The sequence below is a fragment of the Prionailurus viverrinus genome, chromosome C2 (assembly GCF_022837055.1).
Source record: "Prionailurus viverrinus isolate Anna chromosome C2, UM_Priviv_1.0, whole genome shotgun sequence".
Lineage (NCBI taxonomy): Eukaryota > Metazoa > Chordata > Mammalia > Carnivora > Felidae > Prionailurus > Prionailurus viverrinus.
This window is the reverse complement of record NC_062569.1, coordinates 71768751-71785661: the sequence shown is the minus strand read 5'-3', so window position 1 is coordinate 71785661 and position 16911 is coordinate 71768751.

Below are 16911 nucleotides of genomic sequence, written 5' to 3'. Positions count from 1 at the left end.
AAAAAACTGTTCCACTAAACTTGGAAAGTAATCAGAACCCTGAAAAAAAATCCTGGTTTGGTACTCTTGTAAGAATGCAGTACATATGGGGATGCAGGAGGGGGAGAGGGGAAGGTATTGTATTGTTTCTGTAGCTTAAAACAGAAAAATCATAGCTGATTGGTCCAGATCGCATTACAAACCTACTTCATGACTTACTCAGGGGAATGGATGACAAGAAAGGCTAAGTCAGATTCACTTGCCACAGACTGGGCTGATCAGTCATGGACACCAGTAGGGCCATCCTTAAGGCTGATATCCTGATACATCCATATATATTGTTATAGAACCACTGCTGGACTCCCCAAGTACCTGTCTGCTGCCAGTTATGTTTACCCATGCCATGTTCCCTGGACCACCCTTCATCATCCAGCTATTCAAAGAGAAGTTTTTAGCACCCAGCTTGGCTGCTATGGCTGACTTGCAATTTGATCAACTCGGCTACACTGTTAACAGTTGTATTTTGACCAGGGTCAGCTTCATGAGTATGCAATCTGTGCAACCAAATGGACCCTGCACTTAGAAGGGCCCTACCCTTAGTTTAATACTTGACTGCCACCATCTTGGAATTCTTAATCAATTTTGAACAAGGTCCTTGTGTTTCACTCAGCCTCAAAAATTATGCAGCCTGGGGGCACTTGGATGGCTCAGTTTGTTAATCATTCCACTCTTGCTTTTGATTCAGGTCATGATCTTCCGGTTCGTGGGTTCAAGCCCCTTGTCTGGCTTTACTCTCACAGCACAGATCCTGCTTGGGATTCTCTCTCCCTCTGTCTCTGCCCCTCTCCTGCTCATGTGTGCGTGCATGTGCTATTTCTCTCTCTCAAAATAAGTAAACTTTAAAAAAATTATGCAGTCTGTTTTGATTTTGCCTTTCATCCCCAGAAATGGAGTATTATGATTACATGTTTGAAGTAGGGGAAAGCTAGAACAGAGCAGAAGTAAATGCTAGATATACTAATATTAAATGTCACTGAACATGTGTACTTATAATTTGAAAGATGAATGAAGTTCTTGGGACAGTTCAGGGGAGAATGCTCTTAGAAGTAATAAACCCTAATACAAAGATCTAAAAAATACTTTCAGAAATCAGAAGAGTGGTTGCCTAGGGAAGGCGGTTGGGGTGGGATTGAATGGGAAAGGTATATGGGCCCTGAATGGGTTGATAGTAGTGTTTTATATCTTGATAGAAATTTGTATGTGTTTTTCAAAATTCAGCAAATGTACATTTAATATTTGTGCATTTCATTGTTTATAAATGTTATATCAAAAGAAATGTTGAACTGTAGTTAATAATATGCATATTGAGATATTTAAGGGGAAGTATACTCATGTCTGCAATTTTGATGTGGAATGCATCAAAAAATAGATGGCTTGGGGGCACCTGGGTGGCTTAGTCGGTTGAGCAATCAGCTTTGGCTCAGGTCATGATCTGGTGGTTCATGAGTTCAAGGCCCACATAGGGCTCACTGTGTCAGCCTGTCAGCACAGAGCCCACTTCAGATCCTCTGTCTCCTTCTCTCTGCCACTTCCCCACTTGGGCTCTGCCCAAAATAAATAAATATTTTAAAAAATACATGGCTTAAGGTATGGATAAGGGGATGGATATATGGATGGATGGAGAGAGAGAGAGATAGATAGATAAAAGGAATATGTATGTAATAAGGCCAGAAGAGTAGAATGGTGATGACTCTGGGTAATCAGGTGATGAATATACAGGTGTTCACTGTAAAATTCTTCCAACTTCCTATGCCTGAACCTTTTCATATTAAAATGTTGAGGAAAATACTTTCAGAAGAAAAGATCAGCTTCCTTTTTTTTTTTTTTTTTTGAGATTTGCTAGTGCCATTTTTATGGACTTGTCAGTTATTGTGAGACCTAACATCTAAGCTAATAGCTGAATTGTATTTTGCTTAAATTAAAAACTCAAAGATACTCTTTTCAGATCTCACAATCTTAATAAGTTTATGAAGAATGTTTGTAAATGGAAGATTTCTTGTACTCATCTTAAAGCCATTTAGTGTCTGTATGAGCCTAAGAATTCGAAGTCCTCAGAATGATCTATAATGCATAGAGTGTATGCTCTCAGCAGTGTTTTTCCTCTTTTCTTGACGTCAGTTGCCATTTGTAAGGGTTGCCAAGGTAATGACCAGACACATCTAAAGACAAGCCTACAAGAAAGGACAGCATACTTATTTTTTCCCTTTTAGCATCAAATATATTTAAAATTCATAACACATTCAGTTTGATGAAATTCTACTTCACAGAGAACCAAACTTCACAGTACAGAAAAGAGTTCCCCCTCCCTTGTCTTTTCAGCTCTGCCTTAAAAGACTGGATTTTCTCAAAAACTGCACATATAGGCTCTTATATATGCCACAGTTTTCTTTTTTTTTCTTCCTGGGAAAAGATGTGAGGAGGTACGGTTGTATTTCATAAAATCATTTTGGCAAAGTCAATAGAAAGATCTAGCATACCTCAATGGCAGGCATGGGAAAAAATTGGGATCTGTTAACAAAAAAAGGAATATTTCATGTTCTCTGGAGAGTAGTTGATTTTTAAAAATAAATTAAGAAATAATACTTGGGATTATCAGTCAACATGTTTAATATGTTTCTAATGGGACAGACCTGTCACAGCACACTAAGTTTTATGTCAATACAAGTGTAAGATTTACAACTTTACACATTAATAAATATGTTTTTATTTTGTGGCCGCAATAAATAAACCATTCTGGGTTGAGGAGAAACCCCATCACAGTTAAGGTGAAATTCATTCTGTTTTGAAATGAACGCAATCTAATATTAGAAAATTAAGTTCTAGCTTGCCCATCGATACTCTATTTCTGTTGGTGACTCATTTCAAAGTAAGTTATTATTGTACACTCTTAAGTAAGTATGCTTTGGTGTTATTGAAATTCATTTATTTATATTTTTTTTTTCAACTTTTTTTTTTTTTGGGGGGGGGGACAGAGAGAGACAGAGCATAAACAGGGGAGGGGCAGAGAGAGAGGGAGACACAGAATCGGAAACAGGCTCCAGGCTCCGAGCCATCAGCTCAGAGCCTGACGCGGGGCTCGAACTCACGGACCGCGAGATCGTGACCTGGCTGAAGTCGGACGCTTAACCGACTGCGCCACCCAGGCACCCCTCATTTATTTACATTTCAAATGAAATCTGAAAAACATTAAGCAAAAGTTGTTTTCTAAGGAAATGTTTTGGAAAATACAGAAGTCGTTTTATGTTTGAACGAATATTTAAGAAATGTTTATATGAAGGGCACTTGGGTGGCTCAGTCCAGTAACTGTCTGACTTTGGCTCAGGTCATGATCTCATGGTTTGTGGTTTGAACCCTGTGCCAGACTCTCAGCTCTCAGTGCAGAGCCTGCTTGGGATCCTGTGTCTCCCTGTCTCTCTCTTTCTCTGCCCCTCCTCCATTCTCTCTCTCGCTCGCTCGCTCCCTCGCTCACTCTCGCTCTCTGTCAAAAATAAATACTAAAAAAAAATTTTTTAATAAAAAAATAAAAATTATTTATATGAGATACAGAGACTCTTTGTTCTTGAGTTTGCTTGCCTCTAGGATGTGAACCGTAGAGGATCAGAAATATACCTGTCCTCAAACACCCTAAGATTCTCTTAAGAGCCCATTATGAATTTCATGATCAAATATATTTACCTTTTTTTGAGACAATTTCTATTTTCAGCCTGAGCCATTTCCTGGGCAGAAGATTCCGTAGACTTAGTACCAAGTGTGTAAGATTATAGCATACCTCTTTTCAAGCTTCAAATCATGTGCCCTTTGGGTATAGAGTTTGATGGAAAATTCTGTCTCCATTGACACGCGCCACTGCTTTCCTCACTTCATAGGACTGAATCATACCACTTTCCTGAGTCTCTACCACAGGCCCACGACTCCTGGAGATCATTCTCTATCCTTTGGTCATTTTGGAATTTCTGCTTTGGATCTTCCCCAGCTCCATGATGTCTTCCTTGAGAGTAATCACTATTTCATGACATGTAAAATGGATTTCAGGCTGATCCTTAAAACAAATGAGTGGATTAATAAATGTCGAATGGTAAAGTCTCCATGGGGTAGAAGCAGCCGGTGTGAGAAATGGGTGGGGAGGAGACAGTTACAATTCGAAATACCCACTGGATTATGTTACCTTTCTCAAATTTTCTGAACCTCTGTTTTGCTCGAATTTTAAGGGTAAGAAACATCTGCAAATGAATCCCTTATGGGCAACTCTATGACAGGTAATCAGTCAATGACTATTAACTGAGTCCCTGCTTTGGTGCCTGGCACCACACTGGGATATTACAGTATCTGTGCCCTCCTGTGATTTCCCCAAGTATCAAGCTTCACTCTTTAATGCAGGCAAAATCCGCCCCTCCCTAAGTTCCTATCCCTCACAAATTCTCCCCAGCTTTGTGTTCTTTTTTTCTAACTCTCCTTGCAGTGATCTGCTCAGACCTCCTGCCTTGTTTCACCAGCACCAGCACCAGCTCTGCACCCCCCCGCAGCACGCCTGCCCTATTTGCTTAATTCTGGCACTTAATTCTGGCTATTCCCACTAACAGAGCCACTTCCTACTTGCCCGAGCCTCAGGGACCAACCCTGCCTCACCTTCCTCCTCCATCCCAGCTTTCTCCCCAGAGGAAAAGATTACAGTTGTTAGCTTATGCCAGATAGACTTAAAAAGTAGAGGGGGAGTTACTGAGCAGAACTCATAGAGCATTAATACTGGAGGCAGAATTAATTAATTGTGTGAACTTGGGCAAATTACTTAACAATTCTGAACATGTTTTCTTCTCAGTAAAATAGAGGTTATAATGCTCACTTCCCTGGTTTACTGGAGGGATTAAATAAGATAATGTATAGAAAACCTTACACAAAACAGGCATTTATTTATTTATTTATTTACTTATCATAACAGGCTTTTAAAAAGATGGTAGCAGACCCATTCAGTAACACGTATGAAATGCTTTCTATTTGCCAGGCATTGTGCTGGCAGTTGATAGCTGAGTAGATGTCCTCTCCTCCAGGGACTTGCAATCTAGTCAAGAAGACAAACATGTATATAACCATTTAGTGATATGTGACAAATATTGAAAGGGTCATATATCTGTGAGAAGTCCTTGACTCTGCCTGGAAAGGTCTGGAAAGACCAAATCCTTGTTTTCAATTCCTTGTAGGAACAGTGAGGCAAAGAGAAAAGTTTTTACACTGTAGATCTAGCCAGGGTTGAAAACTGGTGGTCTATGGGTTATATTAGGACTACAAATTTGTTTCGGTTCATCCACACATGGTTTTAAAAATCAAGATGATCTCACAGAAAAGTCCAGAATTATGAATTTTCTGAAAAATTACAAGATCTGGAAATTCTGGACCCAAATCAACTGGATCGAAACTAGCTGCTTTCAGTTTGTTTTATAACCAAACCACTTGACCCATCTGTTTGACCTACTTAGCCTCTGTAGGCATTTGAGATTTCAACCCTTCAACCAGGCAGACTTGGGTCCAAGTCCCACTTTTACCACTGACTAATTGTATTGCCTTCAGCAGCTGACTCTCCATTATCTGTCCCTTTAATGGGATCATCAACACCTTTTCCTCTTATAGAAAGTGGATTCTAGAAGAGCATGTATTTGAGCAGTGTTTGTCAAAATGTGGTCAACAATGTTTGTCAGTATCGCCTATAACAGTGCTTCTAAAAATTTACCTGGGGGCACCTCAGTGGCTCAGTTGGTTAAGTGCCCGACTCTTGATTTTGGCTCAGGTAATAATCTCACAGTTTGTGGGATGGAGCCCCTCAACAGATTCAGCATGACAGCATGGAGCCTACTTGGGATTCTCTCTCTCCCTCTCTCTCTGTCCCTCCTCCACTCTCTGTCTCAAAATAAATAAATAAACATTTAAAAAAATAAAAATATACCTGCATATTCTGCAGACCATGGACTTCCAAAGTCATAGAGCTGTGTCATCTACCACAATCCAATACAGTAGTCACTAATCATACATGACTCTAAATTTAAATGAATCAAAATTTAGTTCCTCAGTCACACTAGTCAGATTTCAAGCACTGAATAGCCATATGTGGCTTGTGGCCACTTTGCTGGACAGTGCGGCTGTAGAACATTTTCATCATCATGGAAAGTTCTATTAGTGCTGTAGACAACATTGTCTAATAAGTCCACCTGAGATCTCCTGGTGCGGATGTAATTTTGTTTGATCTGTTCTGTTTTGTTAGTTAGGGTTCCAAGCCTTTAAAAGTAGATGTTAATGGGGGCACCTGGGTGGCGCAGTCGGTTAAGCGTCCGACTTCAGCCAGGTCACGATCTCGCGGTCCGTGAGTTCGAGCCCCGCGTCAGGCTCTGGGCTGATGGCTCGGAGCCTGGAGCCTGTTTCCGATTCTGTGTCTCCCTCTATTTCTGCCCCTCCCCCGTTCATGCTCTGTCTCTCTCTGTCCCAAAAATAAATTTAAAAAAACGTTGAAAAAAAATTAAAAAAAAAAAAAGTAGATGTTAATGGAGAGTGAACTGATGGTTGCCAGAGCAGAGGTGAGGGGATGGGCAAAATGGGTGAAGGAGTGTGGGAGGTAAAGGCTTCCAGTGACAAAAAGAATAAATCATGAGGATAAAAGGCACAGCATGAAGAATGTAGTGAATGGTATTGAAATAGTGTTGTATGGCACCGGAAAAACAAATAATACAGTTAAGAAAATGGGCAGAAGACATGAATAGACATTTTTCCAAAGAAGACATACATATGGCTAACAGGCACATGAAAAGATGCTCAACATCACTCACCATCAGGGAAATACAAATCAAAACCACGATGAGATACCACTTCACATCTGTCAGAATGGCTAAAATTAACAACACAGGAAACCATAGATGTTGGCAAAGATGCAGAAAAAAAGGAACACTTTTGTACTGTTGGTGGGAATGCACCTAAGAGTTTATAGCAGCATTATCAACAATAGTTAAACTATGGAAAGAGCCCAAACGTCCATTTACTGATGAATGGATAAAGAAGATGTGGCATATGTATCACACACACACACACACACACACACACACACACACACACTGGAATATTACTCAACCATCAAAAAGAATGAAATCTTGCCATTTGCAACGATGTCGATGGAGCTAGAGTATATTATGCTAAGCGAAATAACTCAGTCAGAGAAAGACAAATACCATATGATTTCACTCATGTGTGGAACTTAAGAAACAAAACAGATGAACATATGGGAAGGGGAAAAAAAGATAGAGGGAAGCAAACCATTAAAAACTCTTAATGATAGAGAACAACCTGAGGGTTAATTGAGGGAGGTAGGTGGGGGATGGGTTAAATGGGTGATCGCATTTATGATGAGCACTGGGTGTATTGTGTAAGTGATGAATTGCTAAATTTTACTCCTGAAACCAATATTACACTATATGTTAACTAACTAGAATTTAAATAAAAGATTTGAAAAAAAATAGTGTTGTATGGTGACAGATGGTAGCTACACTTGTGGTGAACATAGCATAATGTATGGACTTGTCAAATCACTATGCTGTATACCTGAAATTAATGTAACATTGTGTATCAACTACATTTTTTTAAAAACCCTCAAAAAGTAGATAATGTCTAGAAGTTGTTAAGTTGCAAGTTATTTTTGTCCTCTAGAGATAAAAATGATTTACATACGATAGAAAATAACCCTAAATGTTTTAGTTTTATTGCTCTGTAGAACATTAGTCAGCTCTCTATTCTCTATCTTTTCAATCTTGTCCAGCATTCTTTTCTTCCATTGATCACACACACACACACACACACACACACACACAATCTTGTATCCTCTCCGTTGAACCAGCTAGTTCCCTCCTAAATGAGGCAAGTAAATGTTGGACATTATATGTTTGTATAAAGATCATTTTTCTAGTTTTAAAAATGTGTACTTTGACAGGGTCAAACTTTAAATTTATACTTCAGGCAAATGATTTAACGTGAAAAGTTTCAGTTTGCTCACTTATAAAATGAGGAATAACTTCTAAAACAGGGACTTTCCGCATTGGGTTCTTGAGACTTAAATGGGATGACAAATACTAAACAATTATTATAGTTCTTGGCATGGAAGAACGGCTAAATAAATGTTAGGTATTATGATTATTATTTAAGAAGACTTCATCAACAGTATTTCTAGATACCTAAGCATCTCAATTTCTACTTTCATGTAGTTCCATTCAAATGCTGGAAGTTGCAAATGTATTCTGGTCACAATGCCTGTATCTCCCAACTCTGGCTTCACTCCATGTGCACTCAGCACCTTTTCATCTTTTGTGCAGGAACAGGAGAAGTTTTCTGGCCAATATCTGGCTTCAAATTGTGAAAGAAAGTCTTCCAGGCTGAGAGCAACTAAAAATTCGGTGCCCTGCTCAGCTCTCCCTCCGCCTTCTCTACTCCTTCCTGCCAGCAGAAGTCACTGACTCCCGGCTTCCTGCTTTGCACTATAAACACTCTCTCCAGCTGCTGCCTGCATTCACTCAAGGTTTAACTATTTAATTGCTAATGGCCCTTTTTCCAGAGCAATGCACATACAACATTCTTATTCTCTGGTTGGAGAATTATTCACAGAACTTCTCTCCTCTTTCCCTTAAGCCTCCTTATGCATTCTATCACGACCATTTGTACTGGTCATATATAAAAGCAAATTTTGTTGTTGTTAATTCTGGGAATGATGCCAAAAATAGTTTTTCTATAGTTCGGTTTATTGAGGATCATCTATGTGTATAACACTGTAATTTATCTATCCTGTAAGGAACTATGCAATAAAGAAAAGAGAGAGGAAGATTTTGTTCTCTGTTTTTCAAAGTTTACACAATCGGACTAAGAAAACTCAATCTAGAATATAACTTGACAGGGTCTTGGCACAGAAGCACAGTTCAGATTTGCAATAAAGATAAAAAAGACAGTGTCGAGTTAGGGATGGAATAAAATAGAGATGTCCAGGAGAGAGATGGGCAGACCATGTTAACAGAGCTTTATAGAGCGGCCCTCCAGGGTTCAAAGGGTAGCTTTCAGCTTTATAGACCTAGAAACTCCATTTTTGGTTTAGCCATTACACTCTTATGAGGAAGTTTGCTCAGATATCTGCAAATTGAATGCAATGTGTTTTTATCTTCAGTGATATTGGAGTGAATAGAGGTAAAGAAAGCTTGACTTCAGCTTGAAGCCAAATACTCACAGGACCACAGGTAACACTTAGTTTCATCACAGAACTTATATTCTACTTACATTCTGAGTTGCACCTGAAAATAAACAAATTGTCCTCAACACATTGTCAAATGGCAATACTTCCTATTAGAATGTTAATAATATGGACATGTATCTAGGTATTAAGTAATTCCACTTGTATCAATTTCAGTTCTGCATTTCTGAGCTATAAAACCCGGGGCAAGTTACTGAACCTCCCTGTGCCTGGCTTCTTCATCTGTGAAATGGGCATAGTAATAGTAACTACCTGATAGGACTGTTGTTAAGGGTTAAATAAATCAATACATGAAGAGCATTTAGAGTATCTGCTACATTGCAAGCAGTTGGCTTTAATTGCCTTAATTTTATTGTTGCTATTTTTATTATTAAATCATTTTACCTGAAATCACTCATTGTGCTGAGATCGTGACTTTTCAATGTTTGTATAGAAGCTAGCATACTGTTGACGTGAATGGGGATATTCAATACCAGGCTGTCACACTGAGTAAAAGCAATGGAGTCCGTCTCTCGTGTTTCAGTGGAGAAGCAAAGTGTGAAGGCTTAAGAACAATTCCATTATTTTAAAATATGATTATTCTAAGTCTGTTGTTTAGTAAGAACCAAGAAATGTTCTAAACCAAATGCTAAACTCTATGTGTGAGTCTGCTAAGGCTGCCTCAACAGAATACTACAGACTGGGAGCTTAAACAAAAGAAATGTTGGGTTTTTTCCACAGTTCAGAAGAAGAAGAGTGGAAGTTCAAGACCAAAATGTTGGCAGTGCTGGTTTCTTACTGACTTATAGATGGCCACCTCCTTGCTATTTCCTCACCTAACCTTTTCCCTGTGCACAAACACTCCTGTTGTCTCTTTACCTTCTTACAAGGACACCAGTCTTATTGGATTAGGGTCCCACTCTTATAACCTCATTTAGCCTTAATTACTTCCTTGAAGGTCCTGTCTCCAAATATAGTCTCCTGGGGTTTAGGGCTTCAACCTGTGAATGGCGGGGAAGGTGGTGATGTCACAATTCACTCCATAACACTCTCCCTCATTCCCTTGCTTTGAAACTTTTAAGGTCTCCTTACTGGCTTCAGAGTAGATCCAACCTAAATCATGGTGCCTAAGGGTTACTTCCCACCACACTTCCCCATAGGCTCCTTCAATGCCTTAAGCAAAATGCATTATACATTGTTTTGCTTGAGGTATATTCCTTTTTGTCTGTACTCATGCTGTTCCCTGCTCCTAGAATGCCTTTATCCATCTCTATATGTCCACATCATACCTACATCTCAGAAACCAGCCTAGATGCATTTCCACCAGGAAGCTTTTTCCAATCCTCCCTGATGGAAATCCTCCTTTCTCAGCTCTCAAAGCTTGGTGTCTCTCTTTCATAACTTTACATTTTCTCTATTTTATATCAGTGCATGCCTCAGATCCTCTATGAGTTCCTTGGAGGCCAAGTGGTTCTGGCTCTTCTGTCATAATCCTTTCCCAGTACAGAGCCTTATTCTACATAGATGCTACAAAAGAATGTGTTGAATTAAATGTCAGTTGCATGCCAATGACAACCAGATAATTGTAGACAGAGCATGAAGGATCAGGAAGAGTAAACACCAAACTTGAGCTGTGGTTATCCATAAACGAGTAGAATTTCAGAGGTCTTTCATTTTATATTTTCTTTATTTCTGAATCGTTTGAATTTTTATGCTATATACAAGTACATTATTATTTTTAATAAGAAAAAGCATAAAAAATTTCAGTCATTTTTTTAAAAGAGGTGGGTGGGAAAGGAAAGATTGATGTCAGGAAACATGGCTATTATATCTACAACTCAGTAGGAGGAGGGCTTTGGGGGCACCTGACAGAGGTATGTACATGTACAAAGTGTCCATTCTAAAAAATAATCCACAAGGTTTGCAGAATTATTTGATTACCTAAAATACGTGCATGTACAACTGACAATAAATGCCTTAAACTTACTTTCTGGGGCATTGAAAAATTTTAAGTATGTGTAATACAATCCATTTTGAAATGTAATTCCTACCACAAATTGAACCTGCATCTTATCATTTCTTATTTTTCTCTTCTGGTCCTCACTGTCACATAGGAAGCTATACCAGCATTCCAGAGAAAAAAACCCAGAGATTGTTTTTGAAATTAAAAAGAATAAATATTTTGGTGATAACTGGTGAAGACACATTTGTAGGGTCAATAATAACATGTTTGGAAAAAAAGAAAGTAAAATCTATTTCAGAACATACCTTCAGGCTCTTACACATACCTTTAGGGTTATCTACATGAAACTGAATTACACACACACACACACACACACACACCTCCTACTAAGAAAAGCTCTAGATATTTATGTTCATTATATTTGACAACGCATATGTGTAGAACCTAAAACTATGGTTGGTTACTTTTACTCTGCTTTGAACACAACATAGAAATGAGTCCAGAGAAAACATGAAGTGTGTTTTCCCAGAGTCCAATCCTGCCATCAGACACAGTGAATGTTGTCCTCTGGGAGAGAAGTAAGCCATTTAAATTCAGAGGACAGATCCTCAACACTGGCAAGCTATTTATAGCTCAAGCTGTAGCTTAATTTGGAATCCAACCAGTTGAGGTCTTGCCTTTTCCTTGGATTGATTTTTTTTTTTTTAATGGCAGGAGATATCTATACATATGGAAGAGGAGTTCTCCAAAAGTAGAATGTTAAATGTTCTTGAAGAATATGTATTTTAAAACTGGTTTTAAAAATGTTCATGTTAGATCTTTGAAAGTTTTTGTTTATCTGTATGCTGTTGTTGCTTCTAAATTCATGGTGTATGGCCTTAAAAAAAAGAAAAAGGCTCTTATTTGGCTTATTCAACCACAGGTCTGGGGGGATGTGCTGACCTGCATGGCTACCTGACAGGATAGCGACACTGCCTTGATCAGGTGCCTGGCTGGGGAGGGCTGACCAAAATAAAGATGTGGGGGAGTTTATTGGCTTCCAGGAGACTGTGCTACTCATGCTCAAAAGGATGTCTCTGGGCTTAAAGGGTAGCCAGATTCTGTCAGCCATGACGATTTGGCTGCTGTAAGAATTCCTGCTCCTGACTGTCCGTCGGGTAGTCTAACTTCGAATTCTAATTAACTCAAATTAAATCAAATTAAAAATGAATTTCCTCAGTCACACTAGCCACATTTCAAGTGCTCAGTAGCCACATGTGGCTAGTAGGCTATTGTATTGGACAGTGTGGAGCCTTTCCGTCATGACAGAAAATTCTATTGGACAACACTGGTCTACCCCAATGACAAAATAACATTAGTCAGTTTTGTGAAAACACTAGATAGGGAATCAAGAAACCCAGAATTTGGTCCTATTCCAGCTTCTACCCAGCATATATGTAATGCTTACTATGGAGCAAGTATTTTAAGCACTTTATAAATATTATTTAATCCCTATGATAACTTTGTGAGCTGATACAATTATCCCTATTTTCCAGATAAGGAGACTGAGGCACAGAGACATTAAATAACTCACTGAGCCAGTAAATGGTAAAGCCTGGATATGAACCCAAGCATTCTGCCTTCAGAGTCTGTGGTCTTAACCACTACTTAATGCTGCCTTTCTGAAAATTCATGTGATTTGGGGAAATTGCTTTACCTCCTTCATCACATAAGGAAAGCGGAATGAATGCCTTCTAAGGTTCTTTCCACTGCCAAATGGTCTGGGATTCACTTAAGCAGTTGTTGTTGAGTGACTACTCTGGGTAGGGACTATATTAGATGCTGGATACACATGGACACACAAGGCTCACGTGGTTCCTGCTCTCATGGTGAGAGAAGCAGACATTAATCGAACAATAAATACATGGACGATTGCAATGGGGAGCCATGTGACAAAGGATTGGCTTTTGGTACTGAGAGTGTTTATTGAGATTTGACCCAGTCAGAGAGGCCAGATGTGGCTCTTTTAAGCAGGTGGAACTTGGGCACTGCAGCCCACACCGAGAAGGGGAAATCAGGGAGCCTCCACCGTCCTGGCGACTGCCAACCAATGAGGGTCAGTTGTGCCCACGTTTCCCTGCAGTGGTATGGGTCTCTGTGGTTGGGGGACAGGAGTGAGAGGGTGAGGTTGGAGGCTGTGGGTGAGCAAGACCACAGAGAAACAAAATTTGCCCTCCCTCAGGGCACTTTTCTCCGTGGTTTGCCCAGATTTGTGTCTCCTGGGCAACCAGTGCATGTGCCTACGTCAGAGTTAAAAATGGAACACAGGCTAACATCTGTAATGGGGACCAAAAATAATCTGGATTTCAGCCTGTGCCCAGCTTACACCCAGTAGATAGTCAAGTTCATGCCTATGTCATCAATGTCAGCATGTGCAAATGTACACAGAAACTCAGAAACTTGGGTTTTTTTTTTTAAGTTTATTTCTAATGCGAGAGGGAGAGAGAGAACGAGCAGGGGAGGGGCAGAGAGAGAGAGCGAGAACGAGAATCCCAAGCAGCCTCTGCACTGTCAGCACAGAGCCCCACGCGGGGCTCAAACTCATGAACTACAAGATCATGACCTTAGCTGAAACCAAAAGTTGGACACTTAACCAACTGAGCCACCCAGGTACCCCAGAAACTCAGAAACTTCTATTAGAGATTCACTTCAGGGCCTCTGACTATAGAGGCTTTGCTTCAGAAAGCATACTGATTCTCAACTCCATAAGTGGGAACTTCTGTTAAAGAAAAAAAATTAGGGGCACCCGGATGGCTCAGTCGGTTGAGTGTCCAATTTCAGCTCAGGTCATGATCTCATGGTTTGTGGGTTTGAGCCCAGCGTCGGGCTCTGTGCTGACAGCTCAGAGCCTGCAGCCTGCTTCAGATTCTGTCTCCGGCTCTGTCTGCCCCTCCCCCACTTGTGCTCTGTCTCTCTGTCTCTAAAATAAACATTAAAAAAAAATTTTTTTTTAAAGAAAAAAAAAGAAAAGAAATTAAAGGGGCACCTGGATGGCTCAGTCAGTTGAGCGTCCGACATCGGTTAGCTCAGGTCATGATCTCGGTTCGTGGGTTTGAACTCCACTTCAGGCTCTGCACTGACAGCTCAGAGCCTGGAGCCTGCTTTGGATTCTGCCCCTCCCCTACTCACGATCTCTGCCTCTCTCTGTCTCTCTCTCTCTCAAAAATAAATAAACATAAAAAAATTTTTAACTAAAAAAAGAAAAAAATTAGGGGTGCCTGGGTGGCTTAGTCGATTAAGCATCCAACTTTGGCTCAGGTTGTGATCTCACTGTTCATGAGTTGAGCCTTGTGTCGGGCTCTGTGCTGACAGCTCAGAACCTGGAGCCTGCTTCGGACTCTGTGTCTCTGTCTCTCTCTCTGTCCTTCTCCCTCTCGTACTGTCTCTTTCTGCCTCTCAAAAAAATGAATAAATGTTAAATTTAAAAGAAAAAAGAAAAAAATGAAAAAGAGGGAAATAAGCAAATAGGAGCCCCATTGTGAAGAGGTTGCTTTTCTTCCTCTCACTTTTCTACTGTGGGTTTTCCCCAAGGCCTGGGCCTCCATTTCCTTCTCTTCAGCAAATTCGTTCTATTTTGTGGTGAGAGCCGGCTTGTCAGTAGCTGGTGCAAATGTAGACAGGAGGTCAACAGAAGAAATCATGTTCTGGCCTGGAACCTGGATAATAGGAAGAAAGATTGCCTTCTGAGAGTTAACTACCTGACAAAGGCAGTGGCTCAGCAGAGTGCGTGGTCCTGCAGAGATGACTTAATAGCATGGTTGCAAACTCAGTACTTGCAAGACTGGTTAAGACAGGGGACATGATCTCACGGTTTGTGAGTTTGAGCCCCGAGTCAGGTCCTGTGCTGACAGCTCAGAGCCTGGAGCCTGCTTCAGATTCTGTGTCTCCCTCTCTCTCTGCCCCTCCCCTACTCACACTGTCTCTGTCTCTCAAAAATGAATAAATGCTAAAAAAAAAATTTTTTTTAAAAAAGGGGGGGACAGAAACTAGTGAACCAACTACTCAGAGTCCATGGTGAACTGGGGATTCTATGCTACTCCAGTTAATTGTTGTGCAATTCCTTATATTTTTCTGGTATTTTCTTTTTTTAAAGGAGAAGTCAGAAATCTGTATTTTTATGTGAAATGTGGGCAACTAATGTTGTACATTAAATGGTACAACAACACATTTGCAGGGACAGATGTGGTCTTTTGCTCTTAAGACTTGATAGTCTCATCGTGTAGAAAGAAAGAGACTGCTTGCTGGGAGGGGAGTGGCCAGAACAAAAACATCCTGAGGAGGTGACCAGAGAGTGAACAGAGGCCAAGGGGCTATACTCCTGCAATACCAGATCAGAAGAGTGAAAAAATCCTCTCCACATAGCAGATACATATCGAGTTGAGTCACCTGTGTGGAAACGTCTGATCAGATGATCATGGCTTGATAACATCAGCCACTAGGATTATCCAGCAAACTCTATTCACTCTGGCTTGCTGCTCACCAGGCTAATTTTGCTTATAATTTGCTTTCCTCAGATCTGTCCACAGATAGAGAATGCAAATATAAATAGCCAGTTTGGTAGTTTAACTTCACCTTCTAAAGTAATAGTCATTCTGATTTTACAAATTGACCTCTTTTGGTTAAACCAAGTGTGTTCCCCGGGGCCTTATCGCTTAAGACATGCTGGATAATTAAACTTCTATATGATGAATTAGTATATATATATATATACACACACACACATGTATCTCAGGTCCTAGATCTGGAATCACTCATTTCTGCATGGAGCCTTGGCTTCTTGAGTGGGAAATGGTATTTAAAGGCCACAATCTGTGCTGTCATTACATCTAGGCCTTTTCAGTGGTCAGAGCTATAAAATACATATTTCTGGAAATTAAAAAAATCACAGGCTCCTACTGATATTTCCAATTCAAATTTAACATTACAGGGGAGATATATATACTACTGTGGGAAATCTTGATTCCTAACAACATTAACATAGTTAACATTTGCTTTATCCTGCAATGTAAAAAATAGTTTCAAAATAATACTAATGTGACTGTTAACACAACTATTTAATGCATGCCGTTCATAATTTCTTTGCAGCTCTATTTGTTCTTAGAATACATCACACTGAACATATGTATTAAAACTACAGCATTAATAACTTGAATTGTTTTCTCTGTGTAGTTCTATCACCAACTTGTTCTAGAGCTAAAAATAATGAAACATTCATTTCAATTTTTAAAAACTTTTGGGGTGCTTGGGTGGCTCAGTTGGTTAAGCAACCAACTCTTGATCTGCTCAGGTCATGATCTTATGGTTTGTGAGTTCAAGCTCCAGATCGGACTCTGTGCTGACAGTGTGGAGCCTGCTTGGGATTCTCCCTCTCCTTCTCTCTCTGCCCATCCCCTGCTCACTCTTGCTGTCTCTCTCTCAAAATAAATAAATAAAAACTTGAAAAGTATTTACAAAAACCTTTTTAGGGATTGCTTTTTTAGCTATCTTTTGCATATATAAAATACTAACAAGATACCAAATCCAAAACTATGTATCTTTGCAGTGTTTATTTTTACAGTGCTTTGCTTTATTTTATTTTATTTTATTTCAAATATAAGCAGGTAGGTATCTATTTTAACCCCGTCCCCTT